A 21,993-nucleotide genomic window follows, 5' to 3' on the forward strand; every position below is an offset into this window, starting at 1 on the left:
TTATTGTATGTATTTAACAAAAAATAAATGACAAATCATATACACTAGGATGCCATTTTTGAAATAAGGGAAGGTGGGGTCTATTAATTAATTAAACCCTCATGGCAGCAGCAGATAATGGAAAGCCCTACAAGCCAGCTGGGTCACACATTTTACTTTTCTAATGTGCGGCTGATAAAGAGAAAGCTAGCATTCGAGTTTTGTCAGTGTTGAAGTCACATTTTTGTAGGATTGTGCATTGCTTTTACTGTATGTTCCAATTACTAACTAATAGGAATATTTTTTGTAATCACTTTGTTCTGTCAAGAAAGATGAATAACTGAGTTATCATAAGCATCATTTGATTTGTACTGTTTTTTTTTGTTTTTTTTCTTTTTCTGGAAAGGGGACCTCACTCTCAGGACTAGCAAGCTTGACAGATTCAGAGGGACCATGGCTGGGACTGCAGCCAGCGCACACACATAGAAAATGCAAGGCAGGATCTAGCCATCCTGCCAGCTTCAATAGCAGTCTGAGTGTTGAGGTGAGAAGGCCACAGCAGGAACAGGAGTCCTGGTTGGATCTCGGGGCTGCACTTTGCAGCGGTCAATTTCTATCCTGATCTCAATCCCTTTTGCCTAACCACAAGCGGCCCCGGGGACGTCTTCCTCCCAGTCTCTTTATTTCCAGCCCCCTTTCCCATATCCCGTTTCCTTGCCTAGGCGCTTCCCTGCAGAGTACCGCTGCTGTGAATTTCCTGGCTGGCTTCACAGAAATTTTACAGATAGTTTGTGACATTTTAAGAATCATATTTTTCTTGCTTTCTTTTACTCTTTTACTACCTCTTGTGCAAAATATTTTTTTCTTTTTCTTTTTAGTGAGCCTGCTGGTTTATGCTGAATCAACAGAAAGAAAAATATATAGTTGTAGAAAGAAATCAAACCACCAGGCCCACTACTGTACCTTTGAATATCTGAAAATTTCGATTCCTTTTTTGTTCTCTCTCTCTCTTTCTTTTTTTAATAAACTGCTTAGTTATGAACTGTGGGCTGTGTGCTCTGTTGGCTCTTTAGGAGATAGATGGTAAATTAGCATTTGGTGGGCACTTCCCAGCTTGAAGTGGCTGTGAGGTTAACTCCGAATTGTATAGAAGGGATATAAAAACCACAGATAACATCATTTCATCTGCAGTAAATTCCCCATACAGAAATTCCATTGGTTTCCTTAATATTTGCCAAACAATGAGTTACACATACTGTGTATGATAGGAATATATGTTTTAAAATATGACGTTGATTTTTAATTTTCTACTTTACATCTTCAGAAGAGACTTTTGTGGTCTTGAAAGCTAGTGTATATTGTAATGGTGTGGTGGCAGTACCATTCAGTGCAGCGCAGTCAGAGACAGCAGCTGCAGCAGGCGCAGGAGGCGTGGCCCCTGGACTATGTTAGTTCTGAGCTGCATATAGAGAGTGGTGGCCTGGCTGGGGTTGTAGTGTGGCGTCGGTTCCTGACCTGAGTGTATCATGAGTAAAAGTGTTTGTTCATTATACACGCTGATTCCTTATTCTTGCCTCCACCCCCATAATCCGCTAGAATATAAGTCTGCATGCATATTTTAGCAGATCCTTTTAAAAAGTTTGGGCCAAAAAAACCTTGTTCAGACATTTTGAAATATTTAAAACAGTGGAGCAGTAACAAAGTAAGATGGAGATGTTAGCTTGCCAGGACTTTCTGACATAAGATGTAAATATCACAAATATTACATTTTTATTTTATTTTATTTTACATCTTTCACTTCTTTAATATTTCAGAAAAACTGAAATAATGTGATAAAAAAAGACTATGTACATGGTACCATATAATATTAAAAACAATATTTTTTGAGGCACCAAAGCATCATTTCTAAATACTTTTAAAAAGGTTTATGCCCCCAGTGAAGCCCTTGATTTATGTTAATATGTGCAATATTGATGTTAAGATGTTGTTATAAATGCTGAATTCTACAGGGAGTCTTTGCTTCAGTGTAATTTATAACACACTCTGTATATTGGCATATGAAGTGTTTTACCAATAGGTCACCTGTTCGATCCCAGCCCAGATCGAATTTGATTGGAAAAACAAACCAGACTGGTATATTATCCTTCTAAATTGACCCTCCAACTCCTCCACAAACAAAATACAATGGATTGTCTTAAAATCATAAAAATCCAAGAACAATTGCAGCTGGGAAGACTGGGCTGTTAAGGGAATGCCACAAGAGCATATTGATGCCAATATCAGACAACTCATTTTGACAGCCTTTGACATATTACCAAGCCCACCCTACATACACCTTATGGATGTAATACTACATTACCACCTACTGGTCCCTTATCACATTACAGGTCAGAGGCCACAATTGTATTTCTGGTTTAATAGAAGTATAGCTATGGTGACTGAAAGAGCCAGGTAGTTCATTCTTTAGAACGATCGTTCATCTACAGTCTTAATGTCTTTCAATCAACAGTGACTTTAGCAGCGAACCTGAATGTGCTGCTCTTTATTGAGAAATAACACAACAGAGTGTATGTATACAAGCTGTATCATGACATCATTCCCTCGAAGGCATGCTAAATAAAGAACCGAGCAGTAGCCAGCCTCAGGGCAATTATGTAACAAATCCACGGCAGGCAGAGGGATTTGCTTCAATTATACATCAATATGTATTGGGGATTAAGAAAGACTAAAGGGCAGTTATTGGTAAGTATATATACTTTACAGTTGTGTGATATGTTATACTGTGACGGCTTCACACCAGTGAAGCACCTTTGGCTTCTGATACAGGAGCAAGGTTGCAGTGATTGTGTATTGGGCAATTCCAAGCATCACAGACTGATGCCAGATTAGTGACAACAGACCTCTGGAAGAACAGTGTGCAATAAGAAGTCCATTACACCCGAAAATGGCCCTTGGATTTGCTATTAGATCAACGGAGTGGGAAGGTTTTGAGTAGTGTTCCGCATTTCTGGTTTATTCCGGATTTTATCGAAAATTGACAGGATTTTTTTTTTTTTAACTGGACGTTGGTTTTTACTGATTTATACCAGATTTTTGTCTATTATTCAATATTTTCTAGGTACTGTTTTCTAGGAAATGCACAATATTTTGATTAAAATGCTGTCGCCAGAATGCCCGTCGATGGGAACATGGAAAACAGATATGGCTGCTAGGTACACTTTCAATGTAGAGGGGTATTTACCCGCCTCTAGTAGATCTTGCAGAAACTGTAATATAACTGCTATAGGGCAATACATGGGATCATGGCCTCTGGCCATGCACCAGTTTTGAAAATATTTCCATTTATAGGCGTAAAACACTCTTGTGGAAGATGCCTTAGCATTCTGCTGTGTACTCACTACTGCTTCTGAGAGCCCTAGGGCAGAGAGACGGTCCCTTTCTGGGTGCCAGAGGGTGCCTTTCATCTGACTGATGAGATCCATGTGCAGCGGAATCTCCCAGGGCTGGCCCTGCAGCAGCTGGCAGAGGTTTGATAACTAGGTTCTCATGAGACCATCTGGAGGCCACCAGGAGAACTGTCACTCCCTCTCTCCTGACCTTCTTGAGGAAGGCAGTGAGAGGCGGTATAGGCAGGAAAGCGTATAAAGACGCTTTGGGCCATTCGTGCGCGAAGGCGTCAACGCCTAGTGGACCTCCGCAGCTGTGGAGGGAGAACCACATGGGGCAATGGGTCGTCTCTGCAGTGGTAAAGAGGTTGACTTGTGCTTCCCCGAGGCGTTCACAAATGGAAAAGAATGCAGGACGTGCACGGGTGGAAAGTCGACATTGCAGTTGGGGTGCTTAGCTCTGGAGCGTAGATGGGGCCGAAGCACTATTTTAATATATGTAAAATAAACTCTGAAAAATGTTTTAAAGATAAAAACCGAAAATGTGGAACACTAGTTTTGAGGTACTTGTCCTGTGACTTTTGCCTCACCCTGACTTCATGAGCTGTCTTGCAACTTCCTCCTGTCCCCCTATATGATGTAGAGTGTGATGTAGTAATATAATTCTAAAAAAAAAGAAAAGACTGAGAACTGAGCAGTAGCAAAGCTCCTTTATCCTGCCTGAAAGCAATTATGTAATGAATTAGAGGTGAGCAATGGACGTTTCGAATTATACATTAAAATAATTGGACTAAGCTAGTAGCATATACAATTCAAGTAGAGGTTTTTGTGACGGGTCCACTGTGGCCCTTGTCTTGCAGTATCAGATCAAGGTGTGTGGTGTAACTGTATTGAGAATTCTTGATGGACCAAGACTGGGTGTAATAATGTACCTATTTGATGAACAGTCTGAGGTACACAATGTATGTATTGCATTGTAAAGCCTAGAGACCATATATGGGGCAATGAGACTGGGTGGTGCCAATTATGCAGAATGGGCAACAAAAATATACTGTTGTAGAACTTGAACTCTTGTATTATGGACACAGCAACATTTCAATAGTAATAACATATTTCCACAGTACTAACATTGCAACTAACTACAATAAAGTCACTGTATCAAAAATACAGTTATGTTATATTTTTTAAAGTGTGTATACAGTATATCTATAATAAATATCATGCCCCCGGACTATACTGACACATTTATCTGTATATCTCTATATGTGGAGTCCGGCTCTAGGGATACAATATAATATATTAAAGCTCAAAGAAAAAAAAGAAAAAATACAGACAAAGTGTGTTAAAACTTGCTTGTGCATTTTCTTTTTTTTCCATGTTTCCAGTGCCCCTGGTGAATGTTGTCTGCAATAAAAGGCTGGATGTATCTGCTAAGCTACTCAGCTTCCTGAACAAATCTCCTCTGACACTTGGAGAATGAAAAATACCATTTCTACTTTTCTTGCTTTTTTTTTTTTTTTTTTTTAATATTGCCCTTTTTTAAGACACCAAAGTGCTCCCTGACTTCCAAATTCCGCTGAAATCAATGAATTACAGAGACAAACAGCAACAATAATGAAAATATGAGTAAAACCAGAGAGAGCTGACAGGGCCACAGAGATAGGAAGCTCATCGATATCATGTCATATTCTTTTTAACTGACCCACCAGGACTGTCAAACAACCACTTTAGATAAATAAGAATGTAATCCGTCCCCTTCTGAGACTTCAGAGCTTTCTTGTGTGAGCCAGCGAGCAACCACACTGACAAGACCAATCAAACCCTCAACGGCAGGGAAATGAGGCGGTCCGCCACAAGAGGCTTGTATCATAAATACAAATCTAACAGCAAAACTGATCAGCACAAACTGGAACAAATCTCCCAGGGTATGGAAAAAGGGTTTTCTTTTTCTTTTTTTTTGCTACAGGAAAAAGCAGGTGTCAGACCTTTAGAGCACTGTGAAAACGAGTCTAATGTAGAGTTCTGATGTGCTTTCTAGTTGGTGTTTTTCTGCTGCAGCCCCAAGGACCTTGCAGATGAAACAGCAAGCAAAAAGAAAAGTTTTTTGTTGCTGTTTGCTTAGCATTGAACTGAACTCAGGAGACAAATTACTTTGTATAACTTCCAGCAAAAGGTTGCAGCTTCTTTATTAGAGAAATTAAAGTAAGATGAGCCGTGTGACATTTCACATAATTGACAATGTAGAATATAAGGCCCAAAGCAGTTATCTTGGTGTTCCTTGGCTATAAAAAAGAGACAGTTGAAGCCTGATAGGGGGTGACAATCAACAGCAACAAAGCTGATCGACCCAAATAAAGCACAGGATGGATCTTTTCCAAGTACTTCTGTGGGTCTAGTCATTTTGTTAGGAACTTGTGTATGAACTCATGAAATATGTAAAGGCATTTTATACCAGACATTTATTTAACTATTACGTCATACATATGTATGTCCAAAGCTAATACCGTTAAAGAGTAGCCTAAAACGTATTATTATTTTTTATTTGCTCACCTTTCCCTGGCATATTATGCTGCTTGCTGTTATGATGAGTGGTCTGGGTGTTGCTCGTCCAGTCATTTCCTCTATATCTGTTGTTATCTTCTCTGTGCTTGTCTGGTAAATTCTAATTGCCTATGACTGAATAGACTTCCTCATTAGAACCTTGTAACAAAAACGGTCTTTTAACTTGGCGGATTCCACCTACTTGCCATCTCTATATATGTACAGCTATGGACAAATGTTTTGCACCAAACTATAGAATTAACTGATTTTGCTTCATAAAGTCGACTAAAACCTGCTCAATAATGTTACATTACCATATTGAATTACAAACCACTTTATAGTTTTCCACATACCTAATGAAAAATTGAAAAACGTGACATTTTCGAAATGTAACATGAAATACTGTACCACTACCGGCAGACTACTGCTTATATATCATTGTGTAGTTTCTTTGATTACATGATGTTAAATAAAAGATCTAAATTATGTTCCTATGGTTTAAAAAAAAAAAAATGCCTCAATGCTAAAATTCTAGGTGATGCAAAACTTTTGACATTAGCTATAGAGTAGGGTGGGGCCATGTCTCATTGTCACATGGTCCACATTGAATAAGGAAGGCAGTTTGAAATCTCCATAGTACATGATTAAAACCAGGTAAAGACATATGCGGAGATAAATTGCTGAATATTGGAGCAGCAGACCCCAGAACCACTTGCAATGATTTTAAACATGATAACAGGCAAAGGAAAGGTGAACAGATACACACAATGACATTTGAAGCTACTTGCTCTTTAAAATGACCTCAGCTCTTCCAACTCCACGGGGCCAGTGATAAAGAACACATACTGAGCCATCAAAACCCTGCACCACATTTATACTTCATTGAAGAGACAGTGATAAGACTGCATCAATGCAAATAGCCCCTTCCCTCCCCTCCCCTCCCCTCTCACACACCCCAGCACAGCAGGGAGAAAGAGCTGACTTCAACGTTTTTCTTCACTTCACAAAAGTAGCTGCTCATGTCAACATGATAAATGAATGAATATCTGGGAACTGTGCACACTTACAGAAAAGTGCTGGAGGACTGGATCCGCTTGTTCCTGTGCTCTCTTTCCCAGGTCTGAAGCACTTCTTGTGTAAAAGAAAAACCAAAAGATCCAAGATCACATGTATTGCTTCGATCGTAAATAATAGGTGCTGCAAAAAAGAAAAAAAAAAGGAAATCTTTGAAAAATATCAGCATAATTTGGATTAGCCTTCTGGACAACATGAATCTTGTGATTTGTTTTTTCATGTATCCAATTATTGATCAATATGGGCCTACAGCAAGCATTGACTATTGGAGTTAGTAACATCAAACACTGTTATAATGGCTAACTGCAAATGAATGTATACATTATTAACTGCTTATGTGTCACCAGCACTGAATATGAATCCTATTATAAAGCAGTTTTCTCAGCTCTTTTCTCATTTCTTGAGTTATTTTACTATCAAAAGGCATCATTTAATAAAATACAACAATAAGCATTCCTATTAGTGTCTCTGGTTTACAAGCTTTTTAATAGTGTTTACACCCAGGGTGATTTTTAAAGCATTTCCCAAAACAATCAAACCTACATTGACCAACTCTGATGAATACCCATCTCTCTATAAATACCATGCCAAAAGAAATCTATATCTATATACAGTACTGTGCAAAAGTTTTAGGCAGGTGTGAAAAAATGCTGTAAAGTAAGAATGCTTTCAAAAATAGACATGTTAATAGATTATATTTATCAATTAACTAATGATTCGGAAATGTTGGGTCCAAAATAATATACATGGTACGTATACATTTCCCATGTCAAATGGAGAGCCCCTTATACAAATGTACCACAGTATTTTTGCAGTTTTACCTTGCTTTTCCCGTGGTTATAGTATACATTTACCATAGTTTACCATGTTTATTAATATGATTTACCGTACCGTGTTTGTCTTTACAAAGCTTACATATGTTAAGATGATTTCATTATTACACTTTGCTGTGCTTTTACTATGGGACGCTTTTACTATGGGACACTTTAACAAGGGGCAAAATAATGCTTTAAATGTCCTTATCTCTTAACCAGTTTTTTTAACAGTATTACTCCCCCCTCCCCACCCTTGTATTATTGGAAAATAAATTGTTAGTTTATTCTACATTAACACAGTATATATTTCAAAAACCCTACAAATAAACTGCTGCACCCTGGTACATGGGGGGCTAGATTCCACCGTGTAACAAATTATTATTTTTTTTTTGGTTCCTGGGTAGTAAGTGTTATTTCCTAATTGCTTATGCCTCAAAAGTATAGAAAATGGCTATTATTCCCCAAACTTTGCTTTTGTGACCAGGACAGTGATATTTTGAAATTTACCTATTTCCAATGAGAAAACAGGCAAATTTGTGTCTTTTCGTTCACATAAAGTCAGAAAAAAACAACATATGAATCCAAATTAACATGTATTTATATTAAAGTAATACAAAAATGACTACAAAAGATTTAGAAGTGAGTAGTTTTTCGAGATTTACGATTATACTGTAAATCACTTTCAAAAATCAGCCCCCAAATGTAGTCTCCCATCATGTTCTCGTTATACTGTCCTTCATTGACAGCTCATCCAGGAGCCTCAAAGCCATGCTGCTCCATAAACTCTTTGAAATACCTGGAGATTCCCACCTAAAGTATAAAACACAAGAACCTACATACCTTCAACAGAAGAAAAAACAGGCCACTAATGGTGTTGCTGGTACTAATGGTGACAAATTGAGTTTAAAACCTTGGTTAGCACTCCATTAAATCAATAGGGAGCCTGTAACTGCTGTAACAGGGTTAGTTGACTGAACCAATAAAACACTTAGCCTGAAAATACTCAACCACATCATCCAAGAGACTTCTAAAAACAGTTTAGTAATGACTGGCAGCTCTCTCTGTATGTGCCACACCTGAATGAGCACTATTATTATTACTATTATTTTTAAATAATTTAGTCGTTGCCAATTATTTTTTATTATTTTCTCCCCAATTTGAAATAGCCAATTATTTTTAGGCTCAGCTGACCGCTACCATCCCTGGGCTGACTTGGGAGGGCAAAGACGAACACACGCTGTCCTCTGAAGAGTGTGCTGTCAGCCAACCGCTTTTTTTCACACAGCGGACTCACCATGCAGCCACCCAAGAGCTACAGCGTCGGAGGACAACGCAGCTCTCGGGCAGCTTACAGGCAAGCCCGCAGGCGCCCGGCCAGACTACAGGGGTCGCTGGTGCGCGGTGAGCCGAGGACACCCTGGCTGACCTAACTCTCCCCCCGGGCGGCGTGCGGCCAATTGAGCGCCGCCCCCTGGAAGCTCCCGTCCTCGGTCGGCAAAGGAATAGCCTGGACTCGAACTCGCGACATCCAGACTATAGGGCATATCCTGCAATCCACGTGGAGCGCCTTTACTGGATGCGCCACTCGGGAGCCCAGCACTATTATTTTTTATTATTATTATTATTTATTTCTTAGCAGACACCCTTACCCAGGGCAACTTACAGTTGTATACAAATTAAAATACATATCAAGAATTACAGTACAATTAAGAGCAAGATACAAAATACAATGACTTCAGTCCTAATAAGAGCAAATACAAAACAAGGTACGATTTGATATTGGGGTAATTCAAGAGCAGATAACAGTGTTGATAGTTACAGCAAGGTTAGATACGAGTGCAAGTGAAATTACAAAATACTAAAGATTGGGTTAAGTGCAGGATTAAATACAGTAAAATAGGGAGCAGATAAGTGCAACTGCATTAAAGGCAGAGTGCTATATTGTCCAGAAGGGAAGAGTTGAGTTTTAGAGGTGTTGTCTGAAGAGGTGTGTCTTGAGAAGGTGAGGAAGATCTGAGTATCATCAGCATAGAAATGGTATTAGAAACCATAGGATGCGATGAGGGGGGCCAGGGAGTGGGTGTAGAGAAAGAACAGGAGAGGACCCAAGACTGATCCCTGGGGGACTCCTGTTGAGAGAGGGTAAGGTGTGGAGGTTGAGCCATGCCAGGTTAGGTAAAGACCTTATAGGCCACGGGGGCAGGGGGAACGGAAAACCCTGTCATATGTCTGTGTCTGGGGGTCATTGTGAGAAAAAAAACTAAACAAACAAAAAACAAGCAAGTTACTCATAATCTGTCAATAGTCAATACACATCTGCAACTAATCTCATCACCCTTATTTCCAAAGCAGAGGGAGTTAATGATTTGCTGTCAATAAGCCTCATCTTTCACTTGCTGAAAGGAGCATCATTACCATTCCAATAAAGGACAAAGAGAAAGAAACCAAGAGAATACCTAACAGAGTAGCATTGTTTTTGGACAGATTCAAAAGAATAAATCACAGTATTTGATAATGGCTAGTGCTCTATTTGTGAAATTATTGTTTCGTCATGTTTGCTTAGAATAATTACAAATTATTTCTTAATGTTTTAAAATATAATGTATATGTTAATGTATTGCAACCGCAGCTGTACTTCTGTCCATCTGAAACAGCATGCTTCACAATTACTTTATTACTGCCATGTGACATGACGTTGTGTTTCAACTTCCACAAGGAGAGGATTGAAGGGATTTCACTCCTTTTTGGCTACTTATTCATTTGAACCCATTTGAAAAATTATATTATTCTTCCCATTCTCATACTTAATCAATGCATTGACACGGTTTATTATTATTATTATTATTATTATTATTATTATTATTATTATTATTATTATTATTATATGTTTTATTGAAACCTGAATCTCTTTGTAAGCATGACTAATGGTGGCAGGCATAATGAAGTGCAGCTGTTTGAAAGCTGGTCAGAAAACAAAACATGATTGCAACAATATGTCATTTCTGCATTGTTGTACTGTGGCAGGTCCCAGACTAGTGAATAGATGGCCATGGCTGTAGCTTGAGCTGGGAACCTACCTTATTCCCACCGAAATTAACTAACAATTCACAGGTTAATTTTTCATAGGATTAGGAAGAGTTGAATATTGTGCAGAGATGAAGCAGTGGAGACGACAATTCACTAACTGATTATCTAAACACAACATGTAAGTCTTTTAACATTATTCAGATCTAGTATGTAATATGTACAGGTCATGTGTATTTAGTTTGTAGAGATTGCTGTTTAATAATTGGAGGTGATCTGTAGAAAGTGTGTTTGAAAGTCTAATGTGTAACTTGATTTGTTTCCTGTCCCCTGGGTGGCTCTTGAAAACCAGCACGTTAAATCCTGAGCGTTTACCCTGAAGAGTGAAAATGTGATAAATAAATAAACTGAATACAATAAAAAATAATAGGATTAAGGACTTTAACAAGGAAAAGAAAAACAAGCAATCTAATGGCTGAATGGAATTATACCCTTTTTATCGTATTTGCTGATACATTTAGTTTGGATCAGATTGTAATTTTTACGCTATTAAACGAGAAAGGACCTTCAGATTTCTAATACCTGGGTAGCGTTTTTTTTAACCCCACAGCAGCACTATTGATTGTCATTTGATTTAGATAGATCTTACTGAAAATGGCTCCAGTTCTGTAGGTATCAATTACTAAAACTGCAGTACTTATATCAGCTTAATTCTTTCTTTGCTTGATATTTTAGTTCACAGCACATTCAATCCTTGGCAGTGAAACAAAACAATGATACAGTGCCTTGCGAAAGTATTCGGCCCCCTTGAACTTTGAGACCTTTTGCCACATTTCAGGCTTCAAACATAAAGATATGAAACTGTAATTTTTTGTGAAGAATCAACAACAACTGGGACACAATCATGAAGTGGAACGAAATTTATTGGATATTTCAAACTTTTTTAACAAATAAAAAACTGAAAAATTGGGCGTGCAAAATTATTCAGCCCCTTTACTTTCAGTGCAGCAAACTCTCTCCAGAAGTTCAGTGAGGATCTCTGAATGATCCAATGTTGACCTAAATGACTTATGATGATAAATAGAATCCACCTGTGTGTAATCAAGTCTCCGTATAAATGCACCTGCACTGTGATAGTCTCAGAGGTCCGTTTAAAGCGCAGAGAGCATCATGAAGAACAAGGAACACACCAGGCAGGTCTGAGATACTGTTGTGGAGAAGTTTAAAGCCGGATTTGGATACAAAAAGATTTCCCAAGCTTTAAACATCCCAAGGAGCACTGTGCAAGCGATAATATTGAAATGGAAGGAGTATCAGACCAATGCAAATCTACCAAGACCTGGCCGTCCCTCTAAACTTTCAGCTCATACAAGGAGAAGACTGATCAGAGATGCAGCCAAGAGGCCCATGATCACTCTGGATGAACTGCAGAGATCTACAGCTGAGGTGGGAGACTCTGTCCATAGGACAACAATCAGTCGTATACTGCACAAATCTGGCCTTTATGGAAGAGTGGCAAGAAGAAAGCCATTTCTTAAAGATATCCATAAAAAGTGTTGTTTACAGTTTGCCACAAGCCACCTGGGAGACACACCAAACATGTGGAAGAAGGTGCTCTGGTCAGATGAAACCAAAATCGAACTTTTTGGCAACAATGCAAAACGTTATGTTTGGCGTAAAAGCAACACAGCTCATCACCCTGAACACACCATCCCCACTGTCAAACATGGTGGTGGCAGCATCATGGTTTGGGCCTGCTTTTCTTCAGCAGGGACAGGGAAGATGGTTAAAATTGATGGGAAGATGGATGGAGCCAAATACAGGACCATTCTGGAAGAAAACCTGATGGAGTCTGCAGAAGACCTGAGACTGGGACGGAGATTTGTCTTCCAACAAGACAATGATCCAAAACATAAAGCAAAATCTACAATGGAATGGTTCACAAATAAACATATCCAGGTGTTAGAATGGCCAAGTCAAAGTCCAGACCTGAATCCAATCGAGAATCTGTGGAAAGAACTGAAAACTGCTGTTCACAAATGCTCTCCATCCAACCTCACTGAGCTCGAGCTGTTTTGCAAGGAGGAATGGGCAAAAATTTCAGTCTCTCGATGTGCAAAACTGATAGAGACATACCCCAAGCAACTTACAGCTGTAATCACAGCAAAAGGTGGCGCTACAAAGTATTAACTTAAGGGGGCTGAATAATTTTGCACGCCCAATTTCTCAGTTTTTTATTTGTTAAAAAAGTTTGAAATATCCAATAAATTTCGTTCCACTTCATGATTGTGTCCCACTTGTTGTTGATTCTTCACAAAAAATTACAGTTTCATATCTTTATGTTTGAAGCCTGAAATGTGGCAAAAGGTCGCAAAGTTCAAGGGGGCCGAATACTTTCGCAAGGCACTGTATATACATCCATAGCATGTTACCACAAAAGAATGTTCAATCTTATTTATTTATTTTTTAAAACATGGTAGTCAGCTGTATCATTTGAGAAAAATGACAAAAAATATAAATATTAGATTAGCAGATGTCAAAACCATTCAGAATGGCTATAAACACAATATATTCAGAATCATCATATATAATGCAAACCCTTATAAAATACAAAATCTTATAAAAACAGGATACACAAAGAGGCTGCTGGTCAAAACATTTGTATATTGTATAATTACATGTTGAAAATCCAAATGTAGGACAATGATGTACATGAATTCATTGTTATTATCGTACTTTTATAGAAATAAAGCATTGCACAGTCTGCACAGTATTACTGTGTTTCTGACTCAGGCTTTCCGATGAAAGACACTGAATGACATCCTGCTATTTGTTTTTATAGGATGAAGTGAAGATCTGTTATGAACAGCCAACAGGGTCGGAAATGACTGACCCACTACCAAGAGGGTTAATACTCCAACGTCTATAACGGAATTGCCAAAACTAAAGGGGACGGTCTTACATTTTAAAACTCTACAGAAAATGTGTATTCAAAAGCATATATTATTACTATTGACAACCAAGCAATGTTGTGTATCTAGTGTAGAAAAACCCATGCCCAATTTACAGGCTAGTGATCTTAAGTTGTCTTTTGCAGAGTTGTGCCTCACTTTGCATAAGATTAAAACATTTTTTTTTTGGGTGTCCCAGGAAAGCATACTGAAATCCGAGAACACCTGTATAACCCCAAAATCGTGACAGGTGGTACCCCTAGTGGACACAGAACAATAAGCTAAAACAGAGACAAGGAAATAACTTCAACAGCCTCAGTAATTTGCCTCAGAGTTTTAAGATGACACTAATCTGTTTCAGTTCCACAGTGCACTACAGCTCAGCGCATTCCTGTGTCCTCAGTGGCAGTGAAATGGAACAGCCCTGTCACCCAGCAAAGGAGAGGATCACCTGAGCTTCCCTCCCTGCTCCAGACAGCACACTGCACTGGACCAACGTAGAGGAAATATTAATCTCACAATGTGAGTAACAACAGACATGCAGGGGTAAGCAGGCGGAAAAATAATACAGCACAATAGATGTGCCGTGCCAAGTTAACAGATTGAAAACAGGATACGTCTTCAAATGAAAGTCACTATTGATCTACATCTCTCTTTCTAAACAGAATTGGCTGGAATTTGAGACACAGACATTTGCTTTAGGTGCTTGTATGTAATCGTGCTTGTTTTCTTAGAATGGTAGTTGTTTTTTCTTTCCTTGTAAAAAAACAAATGTGAGTAAGAATCTGTCCCAGGGGTAAATAGAATGGTTGGATATATTGAGATGCATAATGGTCAGACAGACTGACAGGCAATAGATAGATAGAGGCAGAGGAGTGGCCTTCTGTTATAGCTGTTAAGCTATACATTAAAGCCTTTCCATTCAGCTTGCTGAAGTCGTAAAAGAAAAACACACATGGTTATGAGTCTGAAAAGCAATTTAGTGTCTGGTCTCGTTTATTGCCCTGTCTCTCTTAAACTGCCCTAACTCTATAGAGGGTCTTTCTCAGGAGCGCATTGTGGAGTCCCTAGCAGCAATGATTTAAATGCACACAAACTCACAAAAAATTGTAGGAGAGAAGGATATTGCGTGTGCACTTCCACAAGAGTAATTGGGTTAAGATTGATCTGTTTCCTGGCGATTCGATTTACATTGATGGAAAAGTAAAAGCTGCTGGCGTGAAATGAAGAGGGTCAGTAGTTGGGTGCAATGATTTGCACATTTATTCAACTCTAAGCAATTCTCCCTACCCCCGCAACCCCCTGCCTCCACAAACAATAACTCACCAAAAATGAAAAATCTTCAGTGTCGGGTTTTACATCTGTTTTTATTTCCAATATGAGTCTATTGTTTTGGCAAAACTGGCAGATTATTTATATTTTGTATTATGTATTATGATTATATGCTACTGACTGAAATGAAGCCTGACCAGGGGAGGTTTAATATATTAGGAGCAATGATGTCTGAGACACTAGCAGTGCACTGGAGCACTGGGCATTAGCCAGAGCAACAATGGGGTTGACCTTGTTCAGCAATAACAGCCTCAATACAGACTAATATATTGCATTCCACTACTGTTGTTCCCATGCACCTCAACTGTACACCTTGTAGGGGGCAGCATTTAAACTAGTCAACTGTCAATAAGATTGTATCACACACCTGCAGAGTTTAGTAACACCAGAAGCAAATTTGCTGATTGTTGAGTATCTTCTTCTTCTTCTCCAAACCTGCCCCCTATTTTAGAATGACTAATTATGTTCTCCTTCTCCGCATTAACTCTCCATAGCCAAGGCCAGGAGAACTGAAGGCCAGTGGGTGTCCCCCGATTCCACAACCAAGTCAGTTTCTTCCTTACACCCAGGAGCTCTACTGCGGATGTCAGAAACATGCCGGTCACTGGGCCCTGCAAATGTCAACTTGTTCACTTGGCGTCATGCCAGTAGGGGTCACTGTAGTGCAGTGTGGAGAAACCGCAGATTTTGCCTCCCTAACCTGCAGGAGTGTCAGAACTAATACAACGCTCCCTGTGGAATCCCCAGCAAATTATCAATTTGCACAGCCAGGACATAAAGTCAACCTGCACAACATACAGTTGTGCCTTTACCAGATGAGTCCTAAAAGAACAGACCCTTTGAACACCTGTAGAGAGTACAGTATAGGCTATGGGTGAAAGTGGGATGGTGTCTCTGGGCTGCCACATGCTTGCAATGGAGACTCTTGTGTAGGAAGCAGTCCACCATTTGACCCATAAAGCCTAATCTGTAACCTTTCCAGTGGCTTTTGTAAGAATGCTGTTTTGGGTCTTTCCTAATTGTTAAAAATAAAAGTTGCATTAATGCATAATCTTAAAAAATACACTGCCTCTTTCTGGTCATGTCAGGTTTTGATCTTCCTGTGAGATGTGGCAGCTATTCCAGTTTAAAATATAAACATGGAAAGTAACACAATGCTACAACTGAGGATGATTGTTTAAGTAGTATATTGATGACAGTACGTATAATCTGACAAACCTTTTGAGTGTAAGCCATTGTTAGTTTAGCAATACCAAAGCTGATATGTCTCCAGGTGACAGAAATGACAGCACCCCCTAAATAGTATCTGATACTGGAATCCATCAAGTGTGTGGATTAAATTAATTAGAAACGAAAGTTGCACTTATTGTATTGCTGTGTTGTTATACTTTCTGAGTTTCATCTGAATTAAATATGGAGAATTGTATAAACGCCCTGCCATGTACATATAATATACATGGCAGGGCGTTTATACAATATATATATATATATATATATATATATATATATATATATATATATTAAAGATGCGATGTGTATTAGAAGTACTAGAGTATCTCTCACCTGCGCTGTAAGAAGTTATTCTCTCAGTAAACTTGATAATGCTACCTCATCATAATTACTGGTGCAGGAAATAAGCTCTCAGCTACGGTGGACGTGGTTTAGATGCTTAGCAACTTTAGCAATATGGCAACCTTACTTGTTCACTCAACTTTCTTTAGCAGGGAATGGGGATTCCTTATTGATATAGGGTGTGGTTGTTTCGGGGACTGACAGATATTCATAAAAAGCACAGCGATTGCAAGAAAAAATTAAGAAGGTCAAAAGCAGCGTGTCCTAATACCAAGCATAAAACTAGGTCAGGATATCAAGACTCAAGATCCAGCAGACCCACACTTATGAGAAGGTGGAGGTACAGGGAGTACAAGCATGGTAGGCTGACTGAGCAGGGATTTTATACAATGTTGGTGATGTACCTCAGGGGCTGTCCCACCTCCAGAATGAGGCCTAACAAGAACCATGTCTATCGCTGACCTCTGTTGACTTTATATTTTATTTGGTGATGTTGATAATGAGGTAATTACAAACACCAGTGAGATTAACATAGTGTTGAAGGGTAACCAGTTTTCAGCTGGTGGTTAAGGACTGGTTATGTTGCTTGCTGAAAAGCCAGAACATTTAAAATCTCTTCTGTTTGCTGTAAAAAAAAAAAAAAAAGTATAGCCAAATGACTGCTGTCAACTGTGACATTTACTGTTACATTATTGCTCTTGCTGTGAGACCCTGGGCTAGAGATTTTAGAAATCAGATTTAAAAAATAACCAAAATATATATTAAAATAAAAACAATAAATTAGTGTTTTAATAAGCTTCTGTCATGATTTACAAGGTTTAAACCAAGATTCCTCGGTGGACCGTGCTTCCAGAACTGTCATTCAGGCTTGGTGTGCTTTTGTATGTTAGAATAACTTTTTTGATGTGCTTTTATCACAGAATACACTGGTTCTTTTTGTTTTATTTAGTCTGTTTTGTTTTTTCTCTGGCTATGGAGGTGACGTTGAGACTGTGCAGCTGCAGACAACGACTGAACATCAGCTTACAAACCAACGCACGCCCATCCTGATCATCTACTAATGTGATGACAGGCTGCAGTGCCCCCAAACAATTGGCAAGATAACTCTGTTTTGATTGCACAGAAATTGTTCTGCTTGTAGCACTGGTTCCCACCACCCACCCCCCTCCCCGCTTCCAACCAGCCCTGTGTTCTTATGCTAATTCAGGTTCCTCGATAATATTAATGAAAAGAAAATGCCTGCAGTCCTCCTCTTCAATGCAAGATTAGTGAACCTACTGATAAGTGTGCAGGTTTTTCATTGAAAACACATGCTGTACACATTTCAAGAGAGAGAGAAATGAGGCCCCCATTATGACTCCTTATTGAAGTGTTACATACTGTGGTATTCCCCTTTGTATCTAAATAGAGCTGCAGTTTAATTAAAAGGTATTGTTATCTACTAGAATATATATATATATATATATATATATATATATATATATATATATATATATATATATATATATATATATATATACTTTTTAAATCATTGGTCCTTAGTGGATCACCTAATAAATAATCTCCTGTGTGGAGTTGCCGATCCTGAGCCATAGAAAGAGCTTCATTGGCCACTGCGACCCCCAGGCAATTCATAGCTATATATATTTTAAATTTCCATTTTAATAGTATTTTTTTACATTTTGGTTATTATTTCATGGTCTTTGCAATCAGAGTGGTTCTGGGTTATGCTGGTACAATATTGTGTTAGCATCTCAGTTTCCTCGAAACATGCCTTTACCTGGCTTGGCTGCTCAAAGTGAAGTAAAGGTAGATTTTGAGGAAAGTTGTAATAACTTAATACTGGAGCAACAGACATTAAAATGACATTTGAAGCTAGCATTTAAGAAGGCTGTTATTCTAAATCAATGCAACACCCCTGTTCTCTAGTTGCTGCATGGTCTTCACTTGATCCGGTATTGCAACCTGCAAGGGCTGAAAATCCATGCTACCAAATATTTCAATAACCTAAAACTAGTGATATTCCAACAAAGTGGCACTTATCATACACAAACTGATATTGGATGGAAGACATCAGCTTCCCCAGCGAATAACTCAATACAAGTAAATATTTGATTAAACAGAGACAGATAGAAGCACAACTCGGTTTGTCCCTCAGTTTCTAGCCTTGGGGCTGAACACATAGGTCTCTCGCATCATCTCTGGCTGCTGTATTAATAATATCCACTCCTGCACTGTACTACTCTTTTTTTTGGTCAGACGGAATATTCAGTCACTCTGTCTGTAAGATTTTCTCACCCCATATGACTTGTGTGTTACCTCTTTAAATAAATACACAATTTGCAGAGCCATGTTCAGGGCCTTGGTCCGGTTAAGGGCTACTTTAAAGCACGCCAACACGGAGTCCACTGGCGACATGACAGCTTTTGTTGACCAGTGTGCTGTAAGTGGCGTGCTCTGCACAGTTGTTTTTGGTTCACTATTACATTTGAAAATGTAATTTACAGACTTTTTAATGTTTTTTTTTTCATTAAAGTTAGTTGATGGCCAGTCTGTTGTTGTTTGTTGTTTAGGGGGTGCTAAAGTGATTTTTTTCATCAGCTGTGACATCAGCCACACCACCATGAGTATGCCTGATCTCATCTGATCTCAGAAGCTAAGCTAGGTTGGGCTTGGTTAGTACTTGGATGGGAGACCACTTGGAATACCTGGGGCTGTTTGACAGTTGATGTAGTCCCCCTACTGGGCATTAAATAGGACTATTACTGCTACTGAAAAAGAACAGATCATTCCCAAACCAGAAGCAAATTTTGCTCAGAAGAAAAAAGTTTCCAAGAAACCGAAGAAGCAGAAGCTCATGGCTTGTGAGTAATGGCTTGTACGATGTATATAAATAAACAAAATCCAGGACAAAAAAATAAATAAATAAAAATGATTACTACTATGAGACCCCCTGGTGAATCTGCTCCTGGCTCTTGCTAAACTGGCCATTTATAAGACCAGGAAGCACAAGATCACCGGAGAGGGTCTCTTTGACTGCGGGGCCATGTTCAGGGCCCGGGTCCGGTCAAGGATTGCTTTAGATCGCCCTCACGCGGAGTCCAGTGGCGACATGATGGCCTTTGTCGACCAGTGGGCTCTAAGAGGCGTGCTCTGTACCGTTTATTTTGGTTCATTATTACAGTTGAACATTTAATATTTAACTACTACGACTACAACGACTACTACTACTACTACTACTAATAACAACTAGAACTGCCAGGCAGTTTTACGGCTCCCAAGCCCCAGTACCAGTATCAAACACTTAAGCAATTACTGGAAGAAGCGAGTTCTCCAGAAGAAGATTTTGAAAGTTTTTTCCAAAAAATGCGTTGGGCGGCCATCTTGGTTCACGCACAAACACCATTTTTGAAAAAGTCAATTGTATTGACACAGGCATGATGGTTTTCAGGTTTGGTGTTAATCAAGTAAACCATTTTTAAACTGAAGCAGTTTTAAACTTAAAAAGAAAATGTAGGTCTGGTAGCCATCTTGTTTAACAAAATGACACAATTTTGCCATCTGAATTCTATTGTCACTGGGATGATGCCTACCAAGTTGGGAGTAAGTTGGTTAAATGGTTTCCGAACAGAAGCAGATTGTTGTTCGGTGCGCATTTCGGCAAATTTGATGGCAGCCAGTTTGATAGTAAAATTTATTGCAGCAACTTCTGCTTCGCAAAGTTAAAGCGGGTTTGGTTGCTGATGATATATGCCAAGTGTCAGATCAATTACTTCACCAGTTCCCAAGAAAAGGATTTCTAAAGTTTTCTAAAACAAATGTGTCAGACGGACATTTTGGTTCAGGTCAAAACCTTTTTTTAAGAGTGAGTTGTATTGATACAGTGACAGGGATGAGCTTGTGAAATTTGGAGTTAGTCAAGTAAACCGTTTGGCAACTGAGGCAGTTTTAAATTTAAGACATAAATGTACATCTGCGGCTATATTGTTTTACATTTTGACATATGCGTATTCCATTGTCACCAGGACGATGCCTACCAAGTTTTGAGTTTGTTGGTCAAACGGCTTTCAGATAAACACAGTTTGCTGTTAGGAGCGCATTTCAGTAAAATCTGTGGCAGCCATTCTGACAGTAAACTTTATCGCAGCAACTTCTGCTTTGCAAACTTGAAGCGGGTTTGGTTGCTGATGATATATGCCAAGTGTCAGATCAATCACTTCACTGGTTCCCAGGAAGAAGATATCAAAAGGTTTTTCCAAAAAATGCATCAGGCCGCCATCTTGGTTGACTCAAGAGTGCAATTTTTTTGGCATCTGAACTGTAATCTCCCTCGCTATAACGCACATATAGTGAAGCAAAAATGTAACTTTCCGTGAATTAACCATGCATAAAGCACCATGTAATCAACGCTATATTAAAAAAAAAAAAGTAACTCGTGGATCATTTTAATTAGCAGTTTTTAAAATAAAATAGCCTGGTTAAACTGTGGTCGGGAGTTCAGTTCGAAGTGACAGATAAGCAAACTAAGTGCAAGAAGAACAGCGGATCGGGAGAGGGGAAGAGGGAATGGGCTGAAGCGAAGCTGAAGCATCTCGTCTCCTGGAGAAAGCTGCAGCTCCTCTCACAGCAAAAAAAGTAAATGTATTAGGAAAGATAACTACGTAATAGCCCTAATATTTATTTAATTATAAAACAAATGCTGAATATGATGTCTGTGTTATAAAATGCCAGCGCGTCTTTTCTTCAGTTCAGATACTGTATCAAAAGGAAGAGACAGAAACGGAAGTTAGACTGCAAAGTCATTTACAGTTTGAACAACACCGGTACTGTTGTAGAAATATTGTATGAATCACAAGTATAGGGAATTGGGGGACATGCTGTAGGAGCATTATATCCGAGGCGCATTATAACTGAGAGCCTTATAGCAAGGGAGCACTGTAATAATAATAATAATAATAATAATAATAATAATAATAATAACAATAATAATAATAATAATAATAATACATTGTTCTATTTGCTGAATTGTTACATTCTTGCATGTGCATAAATATGTTTGTTGTATGCTTTGTTTTCACAATGCTTTACCACACTTTGCTATACTTTTACCATGGAATACCACAGTAAATGTTAAGAAGGGGTGTAAGTCTAAGGACTACTGCATTTACTGTCAAACTCTCTGAAACCAAGTAGTAAATGATTTATTATCAGTAGCTGAGGTCCACACCAGTAGCCATTCAATCGCACTGCTTAGTTTTAGTACTTACATAGTTGTGAGTGACAGAGGTACTTATGTAGTAGACACACTGAATAGCAAAG

The 21,993-nt window shown here is 38.8% G+C and overlaps 1 protein-coding gene and 1 pseudogene across 2 annotated transcripts in view; one reads left to right on the top strand and one right to left on the bottom strand.

Annotated features, from left to right (window-relative positions):
• Positions 1-21,993, bottom strand: part of LOC117424593 (RNA binding protein fox-1 homolog 3-like) — a 330,577-nt gene that overhangs the window by 210,522 nt on the left and 98,062 nt on the right. For both annotated transcript variants that reach the window (XM_034041103.3, XM_034041102.3), the window contains exon 2: positions 6,974-7,103. The gene's annotated coding sequence lies outside the window, so the exon portion shown is untranslated. The remainder of the gene's footprint in view (positions 1-6,973; positions 7,104-21,993) is intronic.
• On the top strand, positions 19,280-19,397 carry LOC117424850 (5S ribosomal RNA; annotated as a pseudogene).

The sequence above is a fragment of the Acipenser ruthenus genome, chromosome 19 (assembly GCF_902713425.1).
Source record: "Acipenser ruthenus chromosome 19, fAciRut3.2 maternal haplotype, whole genome shotgun sequence".
NCBI classification, from domain to species: domain Eukaryota; kingdom Metazoa; phylum Chordata; class Actinopteri; order Acipenseriformes; family Acipenseridae; genus Acipenser; species Acipenser ruthenus.